Source organism: Bubalus bubalis, chromosome 16 (genome assembly GCF_019923935.1).
Source record: "Bubalus bubalis isolate 160015118507 breed Murrah chromosome 16, NDDB_SH_1, whole genome shotgun sequence".
Classification (NCBI taxonomy): Eukaryota; Metazoa; Chordata; class Mammalia; order Artiodactyla; family Bovidae; genus Bubalus; species Bubalus bubalis.
Genome location: NC_059172.1, coordinates 22,955,711 through 22,982,931, shown reverse-complemented (window position 1 = coordinate 22,982,931; position 27,221 = coordinate 22,955,711). Strand labels below are relative to the sequence as shown.

Sequence of the window (27,221 nt, the reverse complement as noted above, 5' to 3'; positions counted from 1 at the left end):
CACTCTGAGGACCCATGTGGGGTGTGCGATTCACCAAGAAAGAAAGGAAGCAGGCCAGGAGAGACTTGAAGAACAATTCAAATCCTTGCTTTTTACTGTATTTTTTTCTGAGAAGTTCTTTTATTCTCTTTCTGATAGATTTATCACATCAGAGTAGTCATTTTATTCATTTCTAGGGCTATCTCCAGAGAAGATAATTTGGGAGAGTATCTTATTTAAAAATAAAGAAAAACCATCTGTTTCACTTTTGAAACAATTTCAGAGTTAATTACTCCTAACCTGATCTAGCAACAGTTAAAACTGGACATGGAACAACAGACTGGTTCCAAATAGGAAAAGGAGTACACCAAGGCTGTATATTGTCACCCTGCTTATTTAACTTATGTGCAGAGTACATCATGAGATACGCTGGGCTGGAAGAAGCACAAGCTGGAATCAAGATTGCTGGGAGAAATATCAATAACCTCAGATATGCAGATGACACCACCCTTATGGCAGAAAGTGAAGAGGAACTCAAAAGCCTCTTGATGACAGTGAAAGAGTAGAGTGAAAAAGTTGGCTTAAAGCTCAACATTCAGAAAACGAAGATCATGGCATCTGGTCCCATCACTTCATGGGAAATAGATGGGGAAACAGTGGAAACAATGTCAGACTTTATTTTGGGGGGCTCCAAAATCACTGCAGATGGTGATTGCAGCCATGAAATTCAAAGACACTTACTCCTTGGAAGGAAAGTTATGACCAACCTAGATAGCATATTAAAAAGCAGAGATATTACTTTGCCAACAAAGATCCATCTAGTCAAGGCTATGGTTTTTCCAGTAGTCATGTATGGATGTGAGAGTTGGACTGTGAAGAAAGCTGAGAGCCGAAGAATTGATGCTTTTGAATTGTGATGTTGGAGAAGACTCTTGAGAGTCCCTTGGACTGCAAGGAGATCCAACCAGTCCATCCTAAAGGAGATCAGTCCTGGGTGTTCATTGGAAGGACTGATGCTGAAGCTGAAACTCCAATACTTTGGCCACCTCACATGAAGAGTTGACTCATTGGGAAAGACTCTGATGCTGGGAGGGATTGGGGGCAGGAGGAGAAGGGGACAACAGAGGATGAGATGGCTGGATGGCATCACCGACTCAATGGACATGAGTTTGAGTGAACTCCGGGAGTTGGTGATGGACAGGGAGGCCTGGCGTGCTGTGATTCATGGGGTCGCATAGAGTCAGACACGACTGAGCAACTGAACTGAACTGAACCTGATCTAGGAAATAATGTGCTTCAATAACACTTCCTCAGGCTCTAGGCAAAAAAACAAAAACAAAAATAAAAACAATTTATATAGAAAAAGAGAAATAACGTTCAAGAATGGAGGGGTTTTCTGCACCCCATGCCTTTCTTCGCGCTGGTGGTCTACTGGAGATGGTGCAGCTGTCAGCCTCGGCACACTGATACTCCACGCTCTACAGTAGCTTTTGCTAAAGGGGATTTTTTTTAAACCTCTTTTCTGAGAAAAGATACAGTTCTGAGCAAGAAATCTCTCTACTTTAGCCAGGAACTATGTAAAACCCAACTGTTGCCTTCAAACCTATGGGAAATAATGTGGGAGGAGAATCTTACTGTCCCAACAATTTCTTCAGGGTCCTAATCGAACAAAACTCTTAAAACAACAGAGCCGTTTAGCAGTGATGCTCACAATTCTAGGTGGCACGCATTCTGCAAGGTCAGTGTTGACAAAAGCTCAGTTTGGACAATTTATTGATGTTTCTTTGTTAAGACTTGCCCCACATGGTCTCAGAGTGCAGCAAATTATATTCTAGAAAATAGCTGTGTGAGGGCTAACCTTCAAACTGAGAAAGCAAATAGGACCTGGATGACACCTAAGACCTTCATTAGCTTATTGCGTCCTTCACTAATGCTAATAAGCCTTTTCTTCTACATCCAGAAAAAGAAGTGTTCTCAAATAAAAAAGCTCTGGCCTCTAAAATTCCTATGATGGCATAAAGAAAAAAGAGGTGCTTTAGTGCTGAAGCAAAAGTTTAGTTGCTTAAGTGAAAGAAATCTGTCCTCCACTGGTCATTCGTATAATGTGTTTTGTTGTTTTTTTTTTCCTAAATTTCTATAAAAGTAAAAATTCCCCAAGCTGAAATTTACTTCTAGGCCCTTAGTTGCACAGAGTTTCAAGGAGGAGTGTTCCATGAATGACTTTCTTTCATGTCAACATGAACTTTTCTTCAGCAGAATTAAATTAGGTTAATGTTAATGTTTCACTGTAATGTTGTTAATTCATTCATTCAAAAAGTATTTATTGAGTGACTACTATGTGCCAATCACTGCTCAGGTGCTGAAGAAACACCAGAGAACTAAGATTCCTGACAGAACAAGTTAGTAAATCATTCAGCATGGTCAGGAAACATCAGGTCTTGTGAGGCCTGAAGTTTATACATCTTGGTAGACCTTCTTTAACAAAATGAATGTAAAATTACAAATGCAAACCTGGATATAAAATATTCATTTCAAATGAGAAATCACAATTTACACATATTAAAAAGCTCATGCATAGCAAAAAAAAAAAAAAAGGACAAAATCCAGAAAAAGTTACTAAGTATTTTCATTAATTTATTATCCAATGCATGTTTTTTGGCTGAATTGTCTTCTATCACCTCTTCATATGATAATCTTCTAACATTCTCTCTAAGGAGAATAGGAAGATAATTCCACCTTTGCTCTTGCATGGTTAATCAAAAAAATCATTATTGATTAGAAAAATGTCTATAGATGTCACAGCTTGGTTGATCATTTCATAAAAACTTTTAGGATTGATGTCAAATTGGGAAAAACTTGATTAGCTTGCTTTACAATACGAGTTGTAAAATGAGGAAGGCTTCTCTACAAATTACTTGGCTTTGTTAATTTCACACCATGTTTTTCCTCCACCACCCATATACTTCTGGTGACAGGCACTCTAGTTTACAGTCAAAAAGCAGTACACTCTATGGCCAGCAGGCAGTAGCCATCTTCCTAGAAGCTCTTCTCTACCAGGGTGGCTTAGCACTACCTGAACAATACAGGGAAGTGACTGCAAACCATTAATTACATCTCACAATGCCCTGGTGGCTTGGATGGTAAAGAATCTGCCTGCAATGCGGAAGACCTGGGTTTGATCCCTGGGTTGGGAAGATCTCTTGGAAGAGGGTATGGCAATCCACTCCAGTATTCTTTCCTGGAGAATCCCCATGGACAGAGGAGCCTGGCAGGCTACAGTCTGTGAGGTCACAAAAAGTGGGACACAACTGAGTGGCTAAGCACAGCACATGCTCAAACTAAATGTTTCCTCAATTCAGTTTCCCCTTAGCCAGACCTCAAAAATGCCTGCAGCCACTTCACCTCCACCTGGTGCAAGGGAAAATGTGACAGAGACGAAGTCAGGGTGGAAACAGACAACAGTCTCAGTCAGTTGTTGTAGTTAACATATATTTGCAAATTGTAGAGAAACATGTGTCCATTGCTAGGGCTTCTCCCAGGGTTTTGGAAGGGGCCTAGGAAAGGGGCCTTGAAGCTAAGGTTTCATTGGCATCGTGGTAAATGTATCTCAGGAGGGGTTTAGAAGGTGGTAGTGAAAAGAGAAAGTGCTAGTCACTCAGTCATGTCCAACTCTCTGAGACCGCATGGACTGTAGCCCGCCAGGTCCCTCTGTCCATAAGATTCTCTAGGCAAGAATACTGGAATGGGTGGCCATTCCCTTCTCTAGCTGATCTTTCCAACCCAGGCATCGAACCTGGGTCTCCTGCACTGCAGGCAGATTCTTTACCATCTGAGCCACCAGGGAAGCCCAGAAGGTGATAAGTGCCATGCAAAGAAGAAAAAAATCCCCAGGGAAGGGATATAACACCCAGGGTCAAAGAGAAGGTGTGGTCACCATAAGAAGCAGGCAATCAGAACTAGCCTTCAAGATAGGAAATATCTGAGTACAGACTTGGCGGTGAGGCAGTTGTCCAAGCAGACAGCTGGTAGAAGAGCAACAGAGGCAGAAGGAGAGGCTAGAGCAAAGAAACTAAGGCAGGAACCTGCCCAGTGTTCCAGAAACCACAAGGAGACCTGTGTGTTGGAAGCAGAGTGAGAGAGGGAGAGTAAGTAACATGAAATTAGAGGGTTAAGGGTGGGCAGCAAAGCAGGGGATCTTTGGAGGGATTGGAACAGAGTGGTAATAGGATCTGACTTAAAAGGAGCATTGTGGCTGCTGGGTGGAGAGTAGAAAGTAGGAAGTAAAGATAATCCGAAGGGTGAATGATGGCAGCTCAAACCACAGTGTTAATAATGGACGTGGCTATAAATGGTCCGTTTCTGTTGTTCATTCCAGAGTAATTTGTTTATTAGTGGGGTTGGGAAATAAAATTTGTAGCTAGGCTAATAGTTCTAAAGTACGATGTCTATATTTATGGGTGTACATAAATCAACTTAAGTATAACTTCATATGCAATATTTGTGAAGGCACAAAACAAATTATCAGAAGAACAATATTTATTGTGAAGATTTTATAGAGGCATGACCAAACCATAAACTATATGGGGGGAAGATAACTTGAACAGGAAGGTTAAGCTGACGTGGTTCTTTGACCACTTTACCTGGAATTATTTATGACATCTATTTAAGGATTTGTATAAGGCCTATTTCAGTGCCTTTATTGACCTTTAGCGCTATACGTCTGGTTAAGAGTTAGCTGTGGAGGGAACAGAAGGTCCCCAAACTCCATAACTGCTGGGCAGACCACCTAGGAAGCTCTTCTGTGCTTGAGTGGAAGGCCAAACACCTAAGCTTTAAATTGCCTCGGGATGTAATGCTGTCAAGAGGCGATCATAGGAAAATGTCACCTCTGTGTATTGCCTAAAGTTCAGAGGCTATGCAGTAACATGATCTACTACTAGAGGTCTGGTGAAAAGCAAAGGAATATAAAATAGCCCCATAACACTATTTGGCATATTTCAGGTGAAATAATTAAATAGATGGGAAAAATATTAATTTACATGTTGTGTTGGGTTGGGGTCCCCTGGAAACAGACTCTGAGACCAAGTTTTACCTGCATGAAGTTTCCTGCAGAGCATCCTCAGGTGCAACAGGGAACAGGAGTAGGTAGATGTGTCAGTCGCTCAGTCGTGTCCATCTCTGCAACCCCATGGACTGTAGCCCACCAGGCTCCTCTGTCCATGGGATTTTCCAGGCAAGAGTACTGGAGTGGGTTGCCATTTCCTTCTCCGGAGTAGGTAGGGGGAGAAGGCAAACTGTGATGCAGTTTCAACAGAGGCCTCTGGTGGGAGCTCTAGAGCTAGGATGGCCCTTCGGAGTTATTCAGCATTGAGGCCAGGGAGTAAGGCTTTGCACAGCCCATCAATCAAATATTGGATGCAGACTGCCCTCAGGGGATTAGATTAGGATGCCTAATCTTCAGATAAACAGCAGCCTTACAGGGAGGGCAACTGTCCAAGAAGAATGTAAGTGTGGCAATTGGAGGTGAAGGATGTGTATCTTAGATGTGAAGAGGGAAACCAGGTAGCCTGGCATGACATCCACTATACACAAACACAAAAATCCAGAGTGTGGAGTACACACACTTTTAAATAGCTCAATACTGAAAGCAAGTGGATTTTAGTGGTGAGTCTCAGAGACCTTAAGTGATATGCCTTGGGCAAATCTACTCACAAGGGGCAAGGAGATCTTTAGATCTCTCTCTAGTTGATTTCTTCCCAGCTTTACTGAGAGATAATTATCATATAACATGTTTAAGTTTGTGCATAACATGTTGATTTGATATGCTTCAGTTCAGTTCAATTCAGTCGCTCAGTTGTGTCTGACTCTTTGCAACCCCATGAGTCTCAGCATGCCAGGCCTCCCTGTCCATCACCAACTCCCGGAGTTTACCCAAACTCATGTCCATCAAGTCAGTGATGCCATCCAGCCATCTCATCCTCTGTTATCCCCTTCTCCTCCTGCGCCCAATCTCTCCCAGCATCAGGGTCTTTTCTAACGAGTCAACTCTTTGCATGAGGTGGCCAAAGTATTGGAGTTTCAGCATCAGTCCTTCCAATGAACACCCAGGACTGATCTCCTTTAGGATGGACTGGTTGGATCTCCTTGCAGTCCAGGGGACTCTCAAGAGTCTTCTCCAACACCACAGTTCAAAATGATTACAAGGGTTAGCTAATACCTCCAGCACATCACATAATTACCATTGTGTGTGTTTGTGTGTGTGTGTGTGTGGTGAGAACATTTAAGATCTACTCACTTTAAAACTCTCAGGTAAATAACACATAGTGGCTTCCCATGGCTCAGAGGGTAAAGAATCTGCCTGCGATGCAGGAGACCAGGGTTCGATTCCTGGGTTGGGAAGATCCCCTGGAGAAGGGAATGACAACCTACTCTACTGTGTTTGCCTGGAGAACTCCATGGACAAAGGATCCTGGCAAGCTACAGTCCATGGAGTTGCAGACTCGGACTGAGTGACTAACACACACACACACAAATAATACATATTAGTAAGTAGATCACAAGGCTCAACATTAGATCCCCAGAATTTATTCATCCTCTGACTGAAAGTTCATACCCTTTGATCAATATCTCCCCATCCCCCGCCCCCTACTTCAGCCCCTAGTATCCACCATTCTAGTCTCTGCTCCTACAAGTTTGACTTTCTTACACCTCACATATAAGTGATACACAGTGTTTATCCTTTCAGTCTGACTTATTTCACATAGCATAATACCATATGTTGTTTTAAATTACAAACATCAACATTTGCTATTATATCTAAGATTAGATATCTAATAATATGAAACTTAATATTAAAAAATTTAAAGCTATTTTAAGGTAAGCATCACTAACTCAATCATCATGAATCTGAGGAAATACCAGGAGTTAGTGGAGGACAGAGGAGCCTGGCAGGCTACAGCCCATGGGATCACAAAGTTGCAGACACAACTGATTTATCGACTAAAAAATCACAACAACATTTTATAGTAGAAGTTTTTAACCTAAATCAAAGAACATGAAAATTAAAATGAAATATTTTTCTTATGTGAGAAGCTAATTATCCATGAAAAAACCTTTATCCAATCAGAATTCAGTCATCTTTAGAGATAGGAAATTAACTCTAAGTGAATTAACATTATATGTACATTAAATCAAATAAATGTGCTGTTACCTTTTTTACTTTTATATATTTGTATAATAGTTTTTAGAATATCCACATTTTCTCAAATGCATGTTATCAATCAACTGTTCAGTTCAGTTAAGTTCAGTCGCTCAGTCGTGTCTGACTCTTTGCAACCCCATGAATTGCAGCACGCCAGGCCTCCCTGTCCATCACCATCTCCCGGAGTTCACTCAAACTCACGTCCATCGAGTCGGTGATGCCATCCAGCCATCTCATCCTCTGTCGTCCCCTGCTCCTCCTGCCCCTAATCCCTCCCAGCATCAGAGTCTTTCCAATGAGTCAACTCTTCGCATGAGGTGGCCAAAGTACTGGAGTTTCAGCTTTAGCATCATTCCTTTAAAGAACACCCAGGACTGATCTCCTTCAGAATGGACTGGTTGGATCTCCTTGCAGTCCAAGGGACTCTCAAGAGTCTTCTCCAACACCACAGTTCAAAAGCATCAATTCTTCAGCGCTCGGCTTTCTTCACAGTCCAACTCTCACATCCATACATGACCACTGGAAAAACCATAGCCTTGACTAGGCGGACCTTTGTTGGCAAAGTAATGTCTCTGCTTTTCAATATGCTATCTAGGTTGGTCATAACTTTCCTTCCAAGGAGTAAGCGTCTTTTAATTTCATGGCTGCAGTCACCATCTGCAGTGATTTTGGAGCCCCCCAAAATAAAGTATGATACTGTTTCCACTGTTTCCCCATCTATTTCCTATGAAGTGATGGGACCAGATGCCATGATCTTCGTTTTCTGAATGTTGAGCTTTAGGCCAACTTTTTCACTCTCCTCTTTCACCTTCATCAAAAGGCTTTTTAGTTCCTCTTCACTTTCTGCTGTAAAGGTGGTGTCATCTGCATATCTGAGGTGATTGATATTTCTCCCGGCAATCTTGATTCCAGGTTGTGCTTCTTCCAGCCCAGCGTTTCTCATGATGTACTCTGCATAGAAGTTAAATAAGCAGGGTGACAATATACAGCCTTGACGTACTCCTTTTCCTATTTGGAACCAGTCTGTTGTTCCATGTCCAGTTCTAACTGTTGCTTCCTGACCTGCATACAGGTTTCTCAAGAGGCAGGTCAGGTGGTCTGGTATTCCCATCTCTTTCAGAATTTTCCACAGTTTATTGTGATCCACACAGTCAAAGGCTTTGGCATAGTCAATAAAGCAGAAATAGATGTTTTTCTGGAACTCTCTTGCTTTTTCCATGATCCAGCGGATGCTGGCAGTTTGATCTCGGGTTCCTCTGCCTTTTCTAAAACCAGCTTGAACATCTGGAAGTTCATGGTTCACATATTGCTGAAGCCTGGCTTGGAGAATTTTGAGCATTACTTTACTAGCGTGTGAGATGAGTGCAATTGTGCGGTAGTTTGAGCATTCTTTGGCATCGCCTTTCTTTGGGATTGGAATGAAAACTCACCTTTTCCAGTCCTGTGGCCACTGCTGTAAACATGTCTAATTTTAATATTCAGATAAGGAGATGGTCACAAAACAAATATTGAAATTATGAGATTCAGGCAATGAAAAATTAATAATGAATTAGCATGTTTATACTGCATATAGGAAAATGTGTTTTAATGCCTAACAGAGATATCATTAAGTAGTATTTAATAGATAAGGAGCCAGTACATTTGTCCTAAGAAATGAAAATGCACTTATGTGAAAATAACTTTATATAATTGTTAAACTTCATCAGTCTAAATGGTACCTGGATCAAAAATCAAATAACATTTTTTTAAGCTCAGAAAATATATACTTTAAAATATAACTTATTTTAATATATTTATACTTTACAAATAACTTATTTTAGATTTCCTTTGTAAGTTACAGTACAGCCCACCATTGAGAAGATAAAAAGTGGGTGACTACCTATGGTGTAGGGCTTTGGGGGTGGGCCAAAAGACTCTGACCCCAAAATACCACTTGTTCCAACTTGCCATTACTACCTGAAATTCCAGTTAGAGAGTTGCTCTTTGTCACAATTAAAATACCACAGCTCTATGAGAGAAAATAATATTCAGCCTTATTGGTTATTGACTTTTGAGGCTATGATTTTCAGCCTTGGCTTTCTGGAATTCCTCAGAGTGCCTGGGGTAGGGCTGGTGGAGAGGGGAGTGAGTGCGGGGAGTTGTGGTCCCAAGTGGGAGATCAAACCTGATGAGTGAGTCTGTGGGGGCCTGGAGCCACCATCCTGGCTTCCAAAGAAGTAGATCCTACTTTTATCTGCTTTACATAGCACATTCCAAGAAAGAACTTTGATTTAAGGGGGGCGGGGGGGAAGGTTTGAAAACTATCTTAGCTTGGAAAAAAGTGTGGTATGCCTTTTTCCTGAAGAAAGAGTAGTACCTGATAGCCTGAATTGGGGGTTGGGAGTAGGTATGGAAAGGGACCAGGGATGAGGAGGCAGGCAGGATGGCCCCCATCAGCCTCACAGTGGGTCTGTGGTCTTTTCCTTTAGCCATTAAAAGTCACATTTCACTGTTTTGTAATAATTTGTTTTTAAAGGGCTTTCCCCCAACCCCATTTTTGACAAGGTAAAATTTCTAAAACAAGGTGCAAAATATTGTCTCTCTGTATCCATTACAATTCTCACTAAATTCAATATAGGTAAATGTTCAAAATTATTTAAAACAAGGTAAAAGTGTTTGTCTGTCATGTTTTAGGCCAAGTAATTTCAATAAGACCTTTATAAATGAGAGTATTTCACAGTGAAATGGAACAAAGATTTCACTTTGTTTAAATTTATTTAGTGCCTAAAATTATATTTAATTTGGATTAAAATATCAGGTTGTGGGTTCTGTCAGTAACTGAGTATAATATGACATATTATATACCAAACTTTGGGAAGTAAAGATTGTTTAAAAGTTCCTGGGCTCAATATATTTCTTCTCAAGGAAAATAGGGGCTTTTTTGATGAGAAAAGCATAGTCACATCCCCCCAAATTCTATTCTATTAAGATAATGAATATTATATAATTAAATATGAGCCACATCATCAGACTTCCAAAATTCTCAGCCTCAGACATCATATTCTCATCTTTTAGTTGAGTATATGTTTTTTAATGCTATTTGGTTTCTTTTTTATATATCAAAAATATGCCTGTAAAGCTAATTTTCCCCCTAAGGGAAATAGATACTCTGAGTAACTAAAACCTATGCAGAAGTCATTTGTCTAAAGCAATCCATTTTTTTAAATTCATTTTTATCATAAAACATTATCAAAACTGTAGGTAAAATCTTAAGTAGGAAGAGATGCATCATTTCATTTGCACTTATTAGAAAAGCTGCATTCATTTCTACCTTCAGATGATGCTTGATAATATTCATGGTGAGTCAGGCTAACATAGATGTCAGTCGGTAATCTAGGGGACGGGAGCATATGTAGGAAGTGAATCTCAGTGACTTGAGCATCTCAAACACTGTGAAAAAGCTAATTGAGAGGTAAAAACAAATTAACTGCTATGGAGCAGGACAATCTCCCTGAGAGAGAGAGTGCGCCTGCAGCAGTAAGGTTCAGCGGTTGCATTTAGTGTGTGTAACTGCTGGGACAGTAATCCAGCTCTGGCCTGTGGACTTTCCCTGCTGACTGCCCACCTGGCAATTCTCTGGGCACCTTCAAGGCTGTCAAGAACTGCACAGGGAAAGCCTGTCTCATTACAACAGCTCTGCATGTGAGCTTAGGTACCGCCCAACCAATTGCTCTTCCCAGATTTTGATACAGATGCAGTTTTTCAGTTTTTCTCTTCATTGGGTCTAGGAAGGGCAGATTGGATCTTCCTGCACACAGAGATTTAACCTGGCTGCAGATACCCGTCAGGAAATAGGCTAGGGTGAATATAGTAGTATCACCCCTCCTGCAATAGGCCACACACACACAAAAAAAGAAGGCAAGATGGAAAAGAGCAGTGGAAAGAAAAGAAGGTGAGATATTTCAGTGCCTACCGTAAATGGCTATTCATGAGATGTTGGTAGGTATTCATGAGTCTCAAGTTTATTTGCCTTCAAAATGGGTAGTCCAATATTTGCCTTCTTGGTGAAATCTACATATGAAAACTGATTATCTCCATCACATCTTGTCCAACATTTTATAAACGTTCTTGAAGTCACAACAATAACATTGAATATTCCAGTTATACTACTCTAGACACAAGTCCTTTGAAAATTAAGTTTTTAAGTTGGTATGTTTTACTACTTAGAGCATATCCTAAATTTGTTGTCCCCCTGTTTACTCAAATAATGTAGGTGAAATAACAGAGCAGCCCAGAAATTCAAAAACATATATTGGATAAGTGGTTTAACAGAAAGACAAGGCTCAAGGAATAAGGACATAATATGGATACAGAACAGTGATGACACCATACCAAAAAAAAACCCTCCTCACTTGACTTCAGTCATCTCCTTTTACTCACTTAATTGTTCCACAGATTCTTAAATATTTAAATAAATTTTCTACTAAGCTTTATATATAATTATATATGGATATATATAGTGAGAAAACTTTCTCTTTTTTAAATGATCACAAAACAGAGTGTGCTGTGTGTGCTAAGTCACTTCAGTCATGTTCGACTCTTTGTGACCCTATGGACTGTAGGCTCTTCTGTCCATGGGATTCTCCAGGCAAGAGTATTGAAATTGGTTGCCATTTCCTCCTCCACCTTCCCCACCCAGGGATTGAACCGCATCTCTTTTGTCTCCTGCATTGGCAGGCAGGTTCTTTACTGTGAGTACCAACTGGGAAGCCCACAAAATAGAGTACAAATCTCAAACGTTTCCGGGTGCCATTGTGCCTTTGATAGAGCAAAATCAAGTCTCCAAAATATAAGAAAGGCCTGGAAGGTATTAAGGATCAAAATTAGCATCTTTTTTGTTATCGGTTAAAGTAACCCACTTTCTAAATATAAACTAACCTGTAAGTTAAAATGAAACTGGAGTAAAAAACTGAGCAGACCTACACATTAATTTTATCATCTTTGAAAGGTGTCATATTGTTCCAGTTAAATAATCATAGACTTGAGCTCAGAAGGTGTTCCAAGTCTCTCTGCCTCTTCCCACTGTACCTAGCACAATACCTTGTAGACATATGTATTTAATAATGTATGGATTTACAGGATGATTCATGTAAAATTTTCTTGTATCTGTAATTGGAAGAATAAAAATTGTTACATACATACTACCTAGAGGAGGCTTCCGTGGTGGCTCAGACAATAAAGAATCTACCTGCAATGCAGGAGACCTGAGTTTGATCCCTGGGTTGGGAAGATCTCCTGGAGAAGGAAATAGCAACCCACTCCAGTATTCTTGCCTTGGGAATCCCATGGACAGAGAAGACTGGAGGGCTACAGTCCATGAGGTCACAAAGAATAGGACACAACTGAGCGACTAATACTTTCACTTTCACCCAGAAGATGAACAAGGTGCTGGACAAAGTCATTTTTTAAAAGTAAATATCTAAATTATCTCTTTTTAAAAACCTAAATTTTTTATGCTAGGGAATATGATAACCAAGCAATATAAAAATATAAATGCTAAAAAAAAACCTTCAAATCACAGACCTCTGATTCTTGTTCTTATCCAGGTTACTAAATTCCACCATATTTTGCTTGCTCATAGCTAGAGTGGATTCATGTGAAGTTAGTGAAGATTAAGCTTCAGGACCCGTATCTTGCTCCAGCTCTGAGTGCTGGGAGCTACAGAGCATCAATATATGGGGTGGAGAAGCCAGAGAGTAATCAGGGAATATTTCTATGTAAGAATGTCTGATAAGCTGCCTTAAAATATCTCAGAAAAAAGGATTTGAATCTCCAAGTCTCTATTAACCTGTTGTGATTTATTTTCTCAACCTAAATGAATACCCACTTTCAGGCCTAATTTTAAAGAAGCTCCTCTTCCCCAAATTTTATAGAAACTGGATCTACCTCTACTGGCAGTAAATGGAACACTAACCACAGATCATCATTGACCAGCTGTGTATGAAAAGCACTAATTTCAGTGAAAGGACTTCCCTGTACCCATCTTTCACTCAATCCCTGTGTTTTCTCCCACCTACTCACACATCCCACACTCGGCTCATCAATTCCCAGTCAGATCATCCACTTTTCTACTAGCTTTTCCACCCACCATCCCCTACAGATTTGCTAATACCCTTTCCTATCAATTCTTTCTTTCCTGCTCTCCCAGGGAAATGCTAACATTTCTGACAGCATCTCCATGGGGATGAAGAGGAGGAGGAGTTGCAGCGAAAGAACAGAACTGGAAAGGCAGAAGTCACTGAGCCATGGCTGTAGCAGATGTTCTTATAGGGCCTGAAGGTGATGGCAGTGACAGGGGATGTGGGGTAAAGAAGGTTTGGAATAGTAAGCAATCGCTCCAAAAGCTTGTTACCTGAAGGGCTTCATAAATTATGTCACATACTGAGTGTGACCACTTAAGGTAAAGACAATAAGAAATCTCATCACCCTAAAAGGTGTTAAGATGTGATGGAAAGAAAAAGTACCAGAATACAAAAAAAGTGCACACTGTGGTGGTGACTACATATGAGTGCATATGGAAATGATATGCATGGGTCATATAAGGAATAATGTGAATATAGGTGATATAACTTTTTTCTAAAATTCTTCTAATGTTGTGTTTTCAATTTTTTTTTAAACAAGGAACTTTCCCAAGGCAGGGGTTGACTTCAAAACCTAGACTGTTCTCAGTCTTCTGTCTTATACATCTATTTGAACTTGGTACTGTATTATGCAAAGATGGAACTGAGGCAATGTGGAACGTTAAGTGTGTCCTTTTAAAAAATGATTGTCTAATATTAAGACCTAACCAAAAGCTGCTGCTTTTAAATTATCAGTGAGAGATATGATGAGGAGGAGAAGCTCAGTGAAGAAGTGAAGGCAACCACAAACAATAAGAAAAAATGCACCAGAGGATTTATGAATCATTCCCTGTCTACAGCTCCTAGCTGAATACCTAGAAGCTCCAGAAGATGATGATGACTCCAATATATTATGTTTGGTTCTTGAATTTGAGCCCTGGGCTCATATCCACATTCAACAGTAATGCAAATCATCAAACAGAGAAAAGTAGAAAGATATTCATTCCAGTCCCATCACTTCATGGGAAATAGATGGGGATACAATGGAAACAGTGTCAGACTTTACTTTTCTGGGCTCCAAAATCACTGTAGATGGTGATTGCAGCCATGAAATTAAAAGACACTTACTCCTTGGAAGGAAAGTTATGACCAACCTAGATAGCACATTGAAAAGCAGAGACATTACTTTGTCAACAAAGGTCCGTCTAGTCAAAGCTATGGTTTTTCCAGTGGTCATGTATGGATGTGACAGTTGGACTATAGAGAAAGCTGAGTGCCGAAGAATTGATGCTTTTGAACTGTGGTGTTGGAGAAGACTCTTGAGAGTCCCTTGGACTGCAAGGAGATCCAATCAGTCCATTCTGAAGGAGATCAGTCCTGGGTGTTCATTGGTAGGACTGATGTTGAAGCTGAAACTCCAATACTTTGGTCACCTGATGCAAAGAGCTGACTCATTTGAAAAGACCCTGATGCTGGGAAAGATTGAGGGCATGAAGAGAAGGGGACAACAGAGGATGAGATGGTTGGATAGCATCACTGACTCAATGGACATGGGTTTGGGTGGACTCTGGGAGTTGGTGACGGACAGGGAGGCCTGGTGTGCTGCAGTTCATGGGGTCACAAAGAGTTGGACACAACTGAGCAACTGAACTGAACTGATTCATTCCCATTCACTGTTTTATCAAGATGAAGAGAAAAGGGGGGAAATAAGTTTTACTAGAGCCATGGCTTACAGTCATAAATGGAAAATGCACTGATTGATTGATTGATATATCATCTAACAGTCTGCAAAGCTCATGCTATAGATGGGATAAAGTTGTTCATAACCACAAAAGTCCTGGCCTTTGCACAAAGTGACTCAGACGTAACTGGGCTAGAGACAGTGCTCCAAAAAAGGCCAGCTCATTCACACTCCATGGAAACAGTTTGGCCAGGCTACTGATATGAACTGATTCTGGAATTAACAGAGGACAGTATGCTGCTAGGACCTGTGCTCAATATCTCTCCAACTTGAAACAGCAAATTCTCTTCACCTAGAGAGGTCTTCCCTTGTGGCTCAGATGGTAAAGAATCCACCTGTGGAGGCAGTCCTAAGATGGTGGAGGAATAGGACAGGGAGACCACTTTCTCCCCCACAAATTCATCAAAAGAACATTTAAACGCTGAGTAAATTCCACAAAACAAGTTCTGAATGCCGGCAGAGGACATCAGGCACCCAGAAAAGCAGCCCATTGTCTTCGAAAGGAGGTAGGAAAAACTATAAAAGACAAAAAAAGAGACAAAAGAGGTAGGGACGGAGCTCTGTCCCAGGAAGGGAGTCTTAAAAAGAGAGAAGTTTCCAAACACCAGGAAACACTCTCACTGCTGAGTCTGTGGCAAGCCTTGCAAGCACAGTGGGCAACGTAACAGGGAGGAAAAATAAATAAATAATTAAAATTCACAGATTACGAGCCCACCGGTAACTCCCCCAGCAGAGAAGCAGCGCAGAGGCCTGCATCTGCCACTAGCAAGCGGAGGGCTGGGCAGGGAGGCGCGGGCTGCATTGCTTAGAGTAAGTACTGGGCCTGAATGCCCTGAGGGCAATCTGAGCGAACTAACTTGGGCTAGCAAACCAGACTGCAGGATAGCTATCATGCGTAAAGCCCTAACCTAAGACACCGCCAAGCCCGCGCACAGAACAAAGGACTGAACAGAACTAGCCCACTGCAGACTATCCCCCTCTGGTGACAGGGAGCCAGAGCCGGAAGGGGGCAAACGCAGCCCCAGAGAGACATTATCTACCAAACTGCAATCAGGCTTCTTTGCTAACTAAGACTTCTTGGGGTTCTGGACATCCGCCTGCCAAGGTGCGCCGGTTGTACAGCCAGAAAACTGAGTGGCAGGGATGGGGGAGGCAATAAGTTGCAGCGACCACGCTTGCCAAACACCTCATTACCTGAGCTGCTCAGACCTGGGAAGGGCCCAAAACACAGGCGGAACCGAGTCTGCGCCTCTGAGGACTACCCGAGTGCCTGAACCTGAGCGGCTTAGACCTGGGAGGTGCATGCAGCCCAGGGCTGGCCTCGGATGGTTCCCGGCAGAGCAACCTAGAGCCTGAGCAGTGTGGACAGGGAGGGCAAACGCGCCGTGAGTGGGGGCAGGCCCAGTGTGGCTGAGACACTGCGAGCACACGCCAGTGTTATTTGTTTGCAGCATCCCTCCCTCCCCACAGCGCGACTGAACAAGTGAGCCTAAAAAAAGTGTCCACCACTGTCCCCCTTGTGTCAGGGTGGAAATCAGACATTGAAGAGACCAGCAAACAGAAGAAGCTAAAACAGAGGGAACTGCCTTGGAAGTGACAGATGCAATAGATTAAAACCCTGTAGTTAGTACCGACGACATAGGAAGGGGCCCACAGATCTTGAGAAATATAAGCCGGACCAAGGAACTATCCAAAAATGAACTGACCGCACACTGCCCACAACACCAGAGAAGTCCTAGATATATTTTTACTATTTTTATGATCATTCTTTTTTTTAAGTCCTCTATTAAGCCTTTAATTTTCATTTTTATAACCTACTATTACTTTGCAAAAAAAAAAGACCTTATTTTTTAAAGCAAACTTCATATATATATATATATTTTTTTTTTATATAATTTTTGTGACTTTGGTTTTTTTTTCCTTCTTTTCTTTAATATTGTTATTTTTGAAAATCCAACCTCTACTCTAGATTTTTAATCTTTGCTTTTTGGTATTTGTTATGAATTTTGTACCTTTAAGAACCCAATCTTCAGTACCCATTTTTACTTGGGAGTGAGATTACTGGCTTGACTGCTCTCTCCCCCTTTGGACTCTCCTTTTTCTCCACCAGGTTGCCTCTGTCTCCTCCCTCCCCTTTCTCTTCTCTACCCAACTCTGTGTATCTCTGTGTGTTCCAGATGGTAGAGAACACTTAGGGAACTGATTACTGGCTGGATCTGTCTCTCTCCTTTTGATTCCCCCCTTTTATCCTCCTGGCCACCTCTGTCTCCTTCTTCCCTCTTCTCTTCTCTGTATAACTCTGTGAACATCTCTGCGCAGTCCAGACTGTGGAGCACACATAGGGTAGTGATTACTGGCTAGCTTGCTCTCTCCTCTTTTGATTCCATCTCATCTCATTCAGGTCACCTCTAACTCCCTCCTCCCTCTTCTCTTCTCCATGTAACTCTGTGAACTTCTCTGGGTGTCCCTCACTGTGGAAAAACTTATCATCTTTAAGCTAGATGTTTTATCAACAGTGCTGTATAGAAGGAGAAGTCTTGAGACTACTGTAAAAATAAGACTGAAAACCAGAAGCAGGAGGCTTAAGTCCAAATCCTGAGAACACCAGAGGACTGACTCCAGGGAATATTAATCGACAGGAGCTCATCAAACGCCTCCATACCTACACTGAAACCAAGCACCACCCAAGGGCCAACAAGTTCCAGAGCAAGACATACCATGCAAATTCTCCAGCAACACAGGAACACAGCCCTGAGCTTCAATATACAGGTTGCCCAAAGTTACTCCAAACCCATTGACATCTCATAACACATTACTGGACACTTTATTGCACTCCAGAGAGAAGAAATACAGCTCCACCCACCAGAACACCAACACAAGCTTCCCTAACCAAGAAACCTTGACAAGCCCCCATACAACCCCACCCACAGTGAGGAAACTCCACAATAAAGAGAACTCCACAAACTACCAGAATACAGAAAGACCACACCAAACTCAGCAATATAAACAAGATGAAGAGACAGAGGAATACCCAGCAGGTAAAGGAACAGGATAAATGCCCACCAAACCAAACAAAAGAGGAAGAGATAGGGAATCTACCTGATAAAGAATTCTGAATAATGATAGTGAAAATGATACAAAACCTTGAAATAAAAATGGAATCACAGATAAATAGCCTGGCGATAAGGATCGAGAAGATGCAAGAAAGGTTTAACAAGGACCTAGAAGAAATTTTTTAAAAAGTCAATATATAATGAATAATGCAATAAATGAGATAAAAAACACTCTGGAGGCAACAAATAGTAGAATAACGGAGGCAGAAGATACGATTAGTGAAGTAGAGGATAGAATGGTAGAAATAAATGACTCAGAGAGGAAAAAAGAAAAACTAATTAAAAGAAATGAGGACAATCTCAGAGACCTCCAGGACAGTGTTTAATGCCCCAACATTCGAATCATATGAGTCCCAGAAGAAGAAGACAAAAAGAAAGACCATGAGAAAATACTTGAGGAGATAATAGTTGAAAACTTCCCTAAAATGGGGAAGGAAATAATCACCCAAGTCCAAGAAACCCAGAGAGTCCCAAACAGGATAAACCCAAGGCGAAACACCCCAAGACACATATTAATCAAATTAACGAAGATCAAACACAAAGAACAAATATTAAAAGCAGCAAGTGAAAAACAACAAATAACACACAAGGGGATTCCCATAAGGATAACAGCTGATCTTTCAATAGAAACTCTTGAGGCCAGGAGGGAATGGCAAGACATACTTAAAGTGATGAAAGAAAATAACCTACAGCCCAGATTACTGTACCCAGCAAGGATCTCATTCAAATATGAAGGAGAAATCAAAAGCTTTACAGACATACAAAAGCTGAGAGAATTCAGCACCACCAAACCAGCTCTCCAACAAATGCTAAAGGATATTCTCTAGACAGGAAACACAAAAAAGGGTGTATAAACTCAAACCCAAAAAAATAAAGTAAATGGCAACGGGACCATACTTATCAATAATTACCTTAAACGTAAATGGGTTGAATGCCCCAACCAAAAGACAAAGACTGGCTGAATGGATACAAAAACAAGACTCCTATGTATGTTGTCTACAAGAGACCCACCTCAAAACAGGGGACACATATGGACTTAAATGAAGGGCTGGAAAAAGATACTCCACTCAAATAGAGACCAAAAAAAAGCAGGAGTAGCAATACTCATATCAGATAAAATAGACTTTAAAACAAAGGCTGTGAAAAGAGACAAAGAAGGACACTACATAATGATCAAAGGATCAATCCAAGAAGATATAACAATTATAAATATATATGCACCCAACATAGGAGCACCGCAATATGTAAGACAAATGCTAACAAGTATGAAAGGGGAAATTAACAATAATACAATAATAGTGGAAGACTTTAATACCCCCCTCACACCTATGGATAGATCAACTAAACAGAAAATTAACAAGGAAACACAAACTTTAAATGATACAATAGACCAGTTAGACCTAATTGATATCTATAGGATATTTCACCCCAAAACAATGAATTTCACCTTTTTCTCAAGTACACACGGAACCTTCTCCAGGATAGATCACATCCTGGGCCATAAATCTAGCCTTGGTAAATTAAAAAAAAATGAAATCATTCCAAGCATCTTTTCTGACCACAATGCAGTAAGATTAGATCTCAATTATAGGAGAAAAACTATTAAACATTCCAACATATGGAGGCTGACCAACACGCTGCTGAATAACCAACAAATCACAGAAGAAATCAAAAAAGAAATCAAAATTTGCCTAGAAACGAATGAAAATGAAAATACAACGACCCAAAACCTGTGGGACACTGTAAAAGCAGGCCTAAGGGGAAAGTTCATAGCAATACAGGCATACCTCAAGAAACAAGAAAAAAGTCAAATAAATAATCTGACTCTACACCTAAAGCAACTAGAAAAGGAAGAAATGAAGAACCCCAGGGTTAGTAGAAGGAAAGAAATCGTAAAAATTAGAGCAGAAATAAATGCAAAAGAAACAAAAGAGACCATAGCAAAAATCAACAAAGCCAAAAGCTGGTTCTTTGAAAAGATAAATAAAATTGACAAACCATTAGCCAGACTCATCAAGAAACAAAGGGAGAAAAATCAAATCAATAAAATTGGAAATGAAAATGGAGAGATCACAACAGACAATACAGAAATACAAAGGATCATAAGAGACTACCATCAGCAATTATATGCCAATAAAATGGACAACATGGAAGAAATGGACAAATTCTTAGAAAAGTACAACTTTCCAAAACTCGATCAGGAAGAAATAGAAAATCTTAACAGACCCATCACAAGCACGGAAATTGAAACTGTAATCAGAAATCTTCCAGCAAACAAAAGCCCAGGTCCAGACGGCTTCACAGCTGAATTCTACCAAAAATTTAGAGAAGAGCTAACACCTATCCTGCTCAAACTCTTCCAGAAAATTGCAGAGGAAGGTAAACTTCCAAACTCATTCTATGAGGCCACCATCACCCTAATACCGAAACCTGACAAAGATGCCACAAAAAAAGAAAACTACAGGCCAATATCACTGATGAACATAGATGCAAAAATCCTTAACAAAATTCTAGCAATCAGAATCCAACAACACATTAAAAAGATCATACACCATGACCAAGTGGGCTTTATCCCAGGGATGCAAGGATTCTTCAATATCTGCTAATCAATCAATGTAATATACCACATTAACAAATTGAAAAATAAAAGCCATATGATTATCTCAATAGATGCAGAGAAAGCCTTTGACAAAATTCAATATCCATTTATGATAAAAACTCTCCAGAAAGCAGGAATAGAAGGAACATACCTCAACATAATAAAAGCTATATATGACAAACCCACAGCAAACATTATCCTCAATGGTGAAAAATTCAAAGCATTTCCCCTAAAGTCAGGAACAAGACAAGGGTGCTCACTTTCACCACTACTATTCAACATAGTTTTGGAAGTTTTGGCCACAGCAATCAGAGCAGAAAAAGAAATAAAAGGAATCCAAAATGGAAAAGAAGAAGTAAAACCCTCACTGTTTGCAGATGACATGATCCTCTACATAGAAAACCCTAAAGACTCCACAAGAAAATTACTAGAGCTAATCAATGAATATAGTAAAGTTACAGGATATAAAATTAACACACAGAAATCCCTTGCATTCCTATACACTAATAATGAGAAAATAGAAAGAGAAATTAAGGAAACAATTCCATTCACCATTGCAACGAAAAGAATAAAATACTTAGGAATATATCTACCTAAAGAAACTAAAGACCTATATAGAAAACTATAAAACACTGGTGAAAGAAATCAAAGAGGACACTAATAGTTCATGGATCGGAAGAATCAATATAGTGAAAATGAGTATACTACCCAAAGCAATCTATAGATTCAATGCAATCCCTATCAAGCTACCAATGGTATTCTTCACAGAGCTAGAACAAATAATTTCACAATTTGTATGGAAATACAGAAAACCATGAATAGCCAAAGCAGTCTTGAGAAAGAAGAATGGAACTGGAGGAATCCACCTGCCTGACTTCAGGCTCTACTACAAAGCCACAGTCATCAAGACAGTATGGTACTGGCACAAAGACAGAAATATAGATCAATGGAACAAAATAGAAAGCCCAGAGATAAACCCACGCACCTATGGACACCTTATCTTTGATAAAGGAGGCAAGAATATACAATGGAAAAAAGACAATCTCTTTAACAAGTGGTGCTGGGAATATTGGTCAACCACTTGTAAAAGAATGAAACTAGAACAGTTTCTAACACCATACACAAAAATAAACTCAAAATGCATTAAAGATCTAAATGTAAGACCAGAAACTATAAAACTCTTAGAGGAGAACATAGGCAAAACACTCTCTGACATACATCACAGCAGGGTCCTCTATGACCCACCTCCCAGAATATTGGAAATAAAAGCAAAAATAAACAAATGGGACCTAATTAAAATTAAAAGCTTCTGCACAACAAAAGAAACTATAAGCAAGGTGAAAAGACAGCCTTCAGAATGGGAGAAAATAATAGCAAATGAAGCAACTGACAAACAACTAATCTCAAAAATATACAAGCAACTCCTGCAGCTCAATACCAGAAAAATAAATGACCCAATCAAAAAATGGGCCAAAGAACTAAATAAACATTTCTCCAAAGAAGACACACAGATGGCTAACAAACACATGAAAAGATGCTCAACATCACTCATTATTAGAGAAATGCAAATCAAAACCACAATGAGGTGCCATTTCACACCAGTCAGAATGGCTGTGATCCAAAAGTCTACAAGCAATAAAAGCTGGAGAGGATGTGGAGAAAAGGGAACCCTCTTCCACTGTTGGTGGGAATGCAAACTAGTACAGCCACTATGGAGAACAGTGTGGAGATTCCTTAAAAAGCTGGAAATAGAACTGCCTTATGATCCAGCAATCCCACTGCTGGGCATACATACTGAGGAAACCAGAATTGAAAGAGACACGTGTACCCCAGTGTTCATCGCAGCACTGTTTATAATAGCCAGGACATGGAAGCAACCTAAATGTCCATCAGCAGATGAATGGATTAGAAAGCAGTGGTACATATACAGAATGGAGTATTACTCAGCCATTAAAAAGAATACATTTGAATCAGTTCTAATGAGGTGGATGAAACTGGAGCCTATTATACAGAGTGAAGTAAGCCAGAAAGAAAAACACCAATACAGTATACTAACGCATATATATGGAATTTAGAAAGATGGTAACGATAGGCCTATATGCGAGACAGCAAAAGACACAGATGTATAGAACAGTCTTTTGGACTCTGTGGGAGAGGGAGAGGGTGGGATGATTTGGGAGAATGACATTGAAACATGCAGAATATCATATAAGAAATGAATTGCAAGTCCAGGTTCGATGCAGGATACAGGATGCTTGGGGTTGGTGCACTGGGATGACCCAGAAGGGATGGTACAGGGAGGGAGGTGGGAGGGAGGTTCAGGATGGGGAACACATGTACACCCGTGGCAGATTCATGTTGATGTATGGCAAAACCAATACAATATTGTAAAGTAATAACCTCCAATTAAAATAAATAAATTTAAATTAAAAAAAAAGAAAGAATCCGCCTGCAATGAGGGAGACCTGGGTCCGATCCCTGGGTTGGGAAGATACCCTGGAGAAGAGAAAGGCTATCTACTCCAGTATTCTGGCCTGGAGAATTCCATGGACTGTATAGTACATGGGATCACAAAGAGTTAGACACAACTGAGTGACTTTCACTTCACCTGGAGAGTATGAAAAAACTCCTCAATTCTAAGAGATTTGCAATTCTGAATACTTAGGGTATACTTTGCTAATCCAGTTTTGTCTCTACTACCTGGCTATTTCAGATGTAAGAATTAGCTTAGAAAACTACAGATCTCAATGTCTTTTCCTGCAGTCCAAACATCTACTCCCAAAAATATGGGGGCTGGAGGGAAAGGAGAGAATACATTACCACAAAAAATACACAATAATTTATTTATAATGTTCCATTTAATTATATATGATAAACGTGTCAATCACTTAGGCCATCCATGACTAACTTCCCTTTCTAAACTAATTACTGGAAACTCCTCTATGCCCTGTACTGCACACGACCCTCAGTGGTTACAGGTGGTTGAGTTGACATCAGGGACCTAGATAAGGCTGGACTGATGCAAACAGATTCTCTCTATACATGATTTAAACTAGGAGACACAAAGACTCTATTCAAATGATGATGACCATTTAAACTAAAAAGTTAAGGCCAGAAAAATAACAAGGGGCCACAATTTTCCTCATATACAAACAAAGGAGTAAAAAGAGAAAGCCAGCTTGGAGACAGAAAAGAGAAATTTCAAAGCTCAGAAAGATGAGGAGAGAGAAGATCATAGGGCTTCAGGAAAAGGAGGTATGGAAAAGAAGTGACTTGTGAGAATCAGCTGTATTTCCTGGTTTTCATTTTCTGTCAGATATCTTTACATGTTTTCAACAAACCCTCCTTTTATTTGAAATGGTTTGAGAGGGTCTGTGTTGCAGGTAATTGTTTTCCTGTAAACACAGGATTTCTATCATAGAGCTGATGGGAAAAGACGAAGCTCAAAAAAGGGGAGAAATAAAATGAAAGTTCCCTATACCTGACCTGGCACAGCTCTGACAGGGAAAGGCAAATGTTGAGCTCTGAAACAAAGAAGTATTGTTTGCAGGAATCTTTGGTTTTGTGTTGTTTCATTTTGTTTTTTCGTTATTTTTTTTTTCCTTTTTTAATTGAAGTATGGTAAAGAATCCACCAGCAATGCAGGAGACCAGGTTCAATCCCTGGGTTGGAAAGACCCCCAGGAGCAGGGAATGGTTGCCGAGTGCTCAGTCAGTCAGTCATTCTCCGGGCAAGAATCCTGGAGTGTGTTGCCATTTCCTTCTCTAGTACCTACTCCAGTATTCTTGTCTGGAGAAACCCTTGGACAGAGGAGCCTGGCCGGCTATAGTCCATGGGTCCCAAAGAGTCGGACACAACTGATTAAACACACACAGTTGACATACAACTTTAGTTTCAGGTGTACAACATGGTGATCTGACACATATACATTATGAATTGATCATCATGATTAAGTCTAGTACCCATACATCATCATATAAAAAAGGTATTCCAATACTATTGACTATGGACTTCCCTAGTGGCTCGGACAATAAAGAATCTACCTGCAATGCAGGAGACCCACGTTTTATCTCTGGGTTGGGAAGATCCCCTGGAGAAGGGAATGGCAACCCACTCCAGTATTCTTGTTTGCAGAATTCCATGGACAAAGTAACTCGGCAGGCTACAGTCCACAGGGTTGGAAAGAGGACATGACTGAGCGACTAACACACACACATTGATTATAGTCCCTGTGCTATACATTACCTCCCTGTGGTGTATTTATTTAATAACTGGAAGGTTGTACTTAATGCCCTTCCTCTAACCTGCCCAATCCCCCACAACCCCCACCCTCTGGTAACCACAAGTTTGTTCTCTATATCTAAGTCTGTTTTTGTTTTGTTTTTATAGATTCCACATATCAGTTCAGCTCAGTTCAGTCACTCAGTCATGTCTGACTCTTTGCAACCCCATGGACTGTAGCCCTCCAGGTTTCCCTGTCCATCACCAACTCCCAGAGCTTTCTCAAACTCATGTCCATCGAGTCGGTGATGCCATCCAACTATCTCATTCTCTGTTGTCCTCTTCTCCTCCTGCCTTCAATCTTTTCCAACATCAGGGTCTTTTTCAGTCAGTCAGTTCTTCACATCAGGGGGCCATGAAACTATGAGCCATGCCGTGCAGGGCCACCCAAGACGGATGGGTCATGATGGAGAGTTCTGACAAAAAATGTGGCCCACTGGAGAAGGGAATGGCAAACCACTTCAGTATTCTTGCCTTGAGAAACCCATGAACAGTATGAAAAGATTCCACATATAAGTGAAATCATATAGTATTTGTCTACATGTCATTTTATTTAGCAGAATGCCCTGTGGGTCTATCCATGTTGCTGCAAATGACAAGATTTCATTCTTTTTATGGTTGAGCAACATTCCATTGTGTGTGTGTGTGTCTGTGTGTGTGTCTGTGTGTGTGTGTATGTACATATAATATACATAAAACATCCTTATCCATTCGCCTATCAATATATACTTAGGTTGCTTCCATTTCTTGGCTATTGTAAATAATGCTGCAATGAACATAGCAGTGCATATATCTTTTCAAATAAGTGTTTTTTTTTCTTCCTTCAGATAAATGCCCAGAAGTGGAAGCATGAATTGTATGGCAGTTCTATTTTTAACTTTTTGAGGAACTTCCATACTGTTTTCCATAGTAGCTGCACTAATTTACAATTCCACCAACAATGCTTGAGGATTTCTTTTCTCCATCATACTCACTGACACTTGTTTTTTGTTATCTTTTTGAGAACAGCAATTTATGACAGGTATGAGGTGATATCTCATTGTGGTTTTGATTTGCATGTCCCTGATGCTTAGTGATGTTGAGCATCTTTTCATGTGTCTATTAGCCATCTGTATGTCTTCCTTGGAAAATAACTATTCAGGTTCTTTGCCCATTTTTTAATTGAATTTCTTGTGTTTCTTGACACTGTGTGAGTTGTTTATATAGTTTGGATATTAATCCCTTCTTGGAAACATCCTTTGCAAACATCTTCTCCCATTCAGTATGTTTTTGTTTTTTTTTTTTTCATTTTGTTGATGGTTTCCTGTGATGTGCAAAAGCTCTTTTGTTTGGTGTAGTCCCATTTGTTTATTTTTGCTTTTGGTACCCCTGCCTGAAGATCTCCAAAAATATATACTGCTAAGACTAAGGCAGCACACAGGAAGCATAGTTCTTCTAGGAGTTTTATGGCTTCAGACCTTACAGTTAGGTGCAAAATGGAAGCCTGGATCTGTAACCAAGTCAGAAATCAGTAAAAGAACTACTGGACTACAGGAACACTTGACCTTGCTGTCTTGAACATCATTTCCTAAACCTTTAGCTGACTAGCACAGACTATAAGAGATAAATGATCATTTGTATTGTATTGTATTGTATTGTATTACACTTCCCCAAAGGTCAATTTTTACATGGTAATATTCTCATTCAAAATGCAAACAAGGAATTCCGTTAAGGAAATAAGTTATAGACAGAAAATGTAATGTTTACCATGTTACTTGCAGAATAAGACTGAATATTAAGGGGAACTGTAGATATAAAGGCTGATCAAAATACAATTACTTTGAATATTAATAACATTCAAATATAAACATAATCAAAAGGAAATGAAGAGTTGTAGTAATAGTTCTTTAAAGGGAAAAGTGCCATGCTCAGATTAATTTAATTTTACTAATTATAGTCTTTCAAAATATGAGATATGAGATTATAGAACAATCTTAACTTGATATATTTAATATGGATACACTATTATGATAAAAGTATTTACCTAAACTTCCAGTACATAAACTACTTTAGCTGAATATGAATTATTTTTTTCTTTTCCAAAGATGCAATAGCAAAGAGTAGTCTAGGACATTTAGCCATCTTGTCCTGACAGATAACCAATTCACCTTTTTTCCCAGTATATTCTGAAGTATTGATTTTACCAAGTGAACTCAGACATGTGTCACAC

General features: G+C 40.0%; 1 protein-coding gene across 1 annotated transcript in view; it reads right to left on the bottom strand.

Moving 5' to 3' along the window:
• DCDC1 (doublecortin domain containing 1) overlaps positions 1–27,221 on the bottom strand; it is a 469,967-nt gene that overhangs the window by 227,312 nt on the left and 215,434 nt on the right. The window lies entirely within an intron of this gene.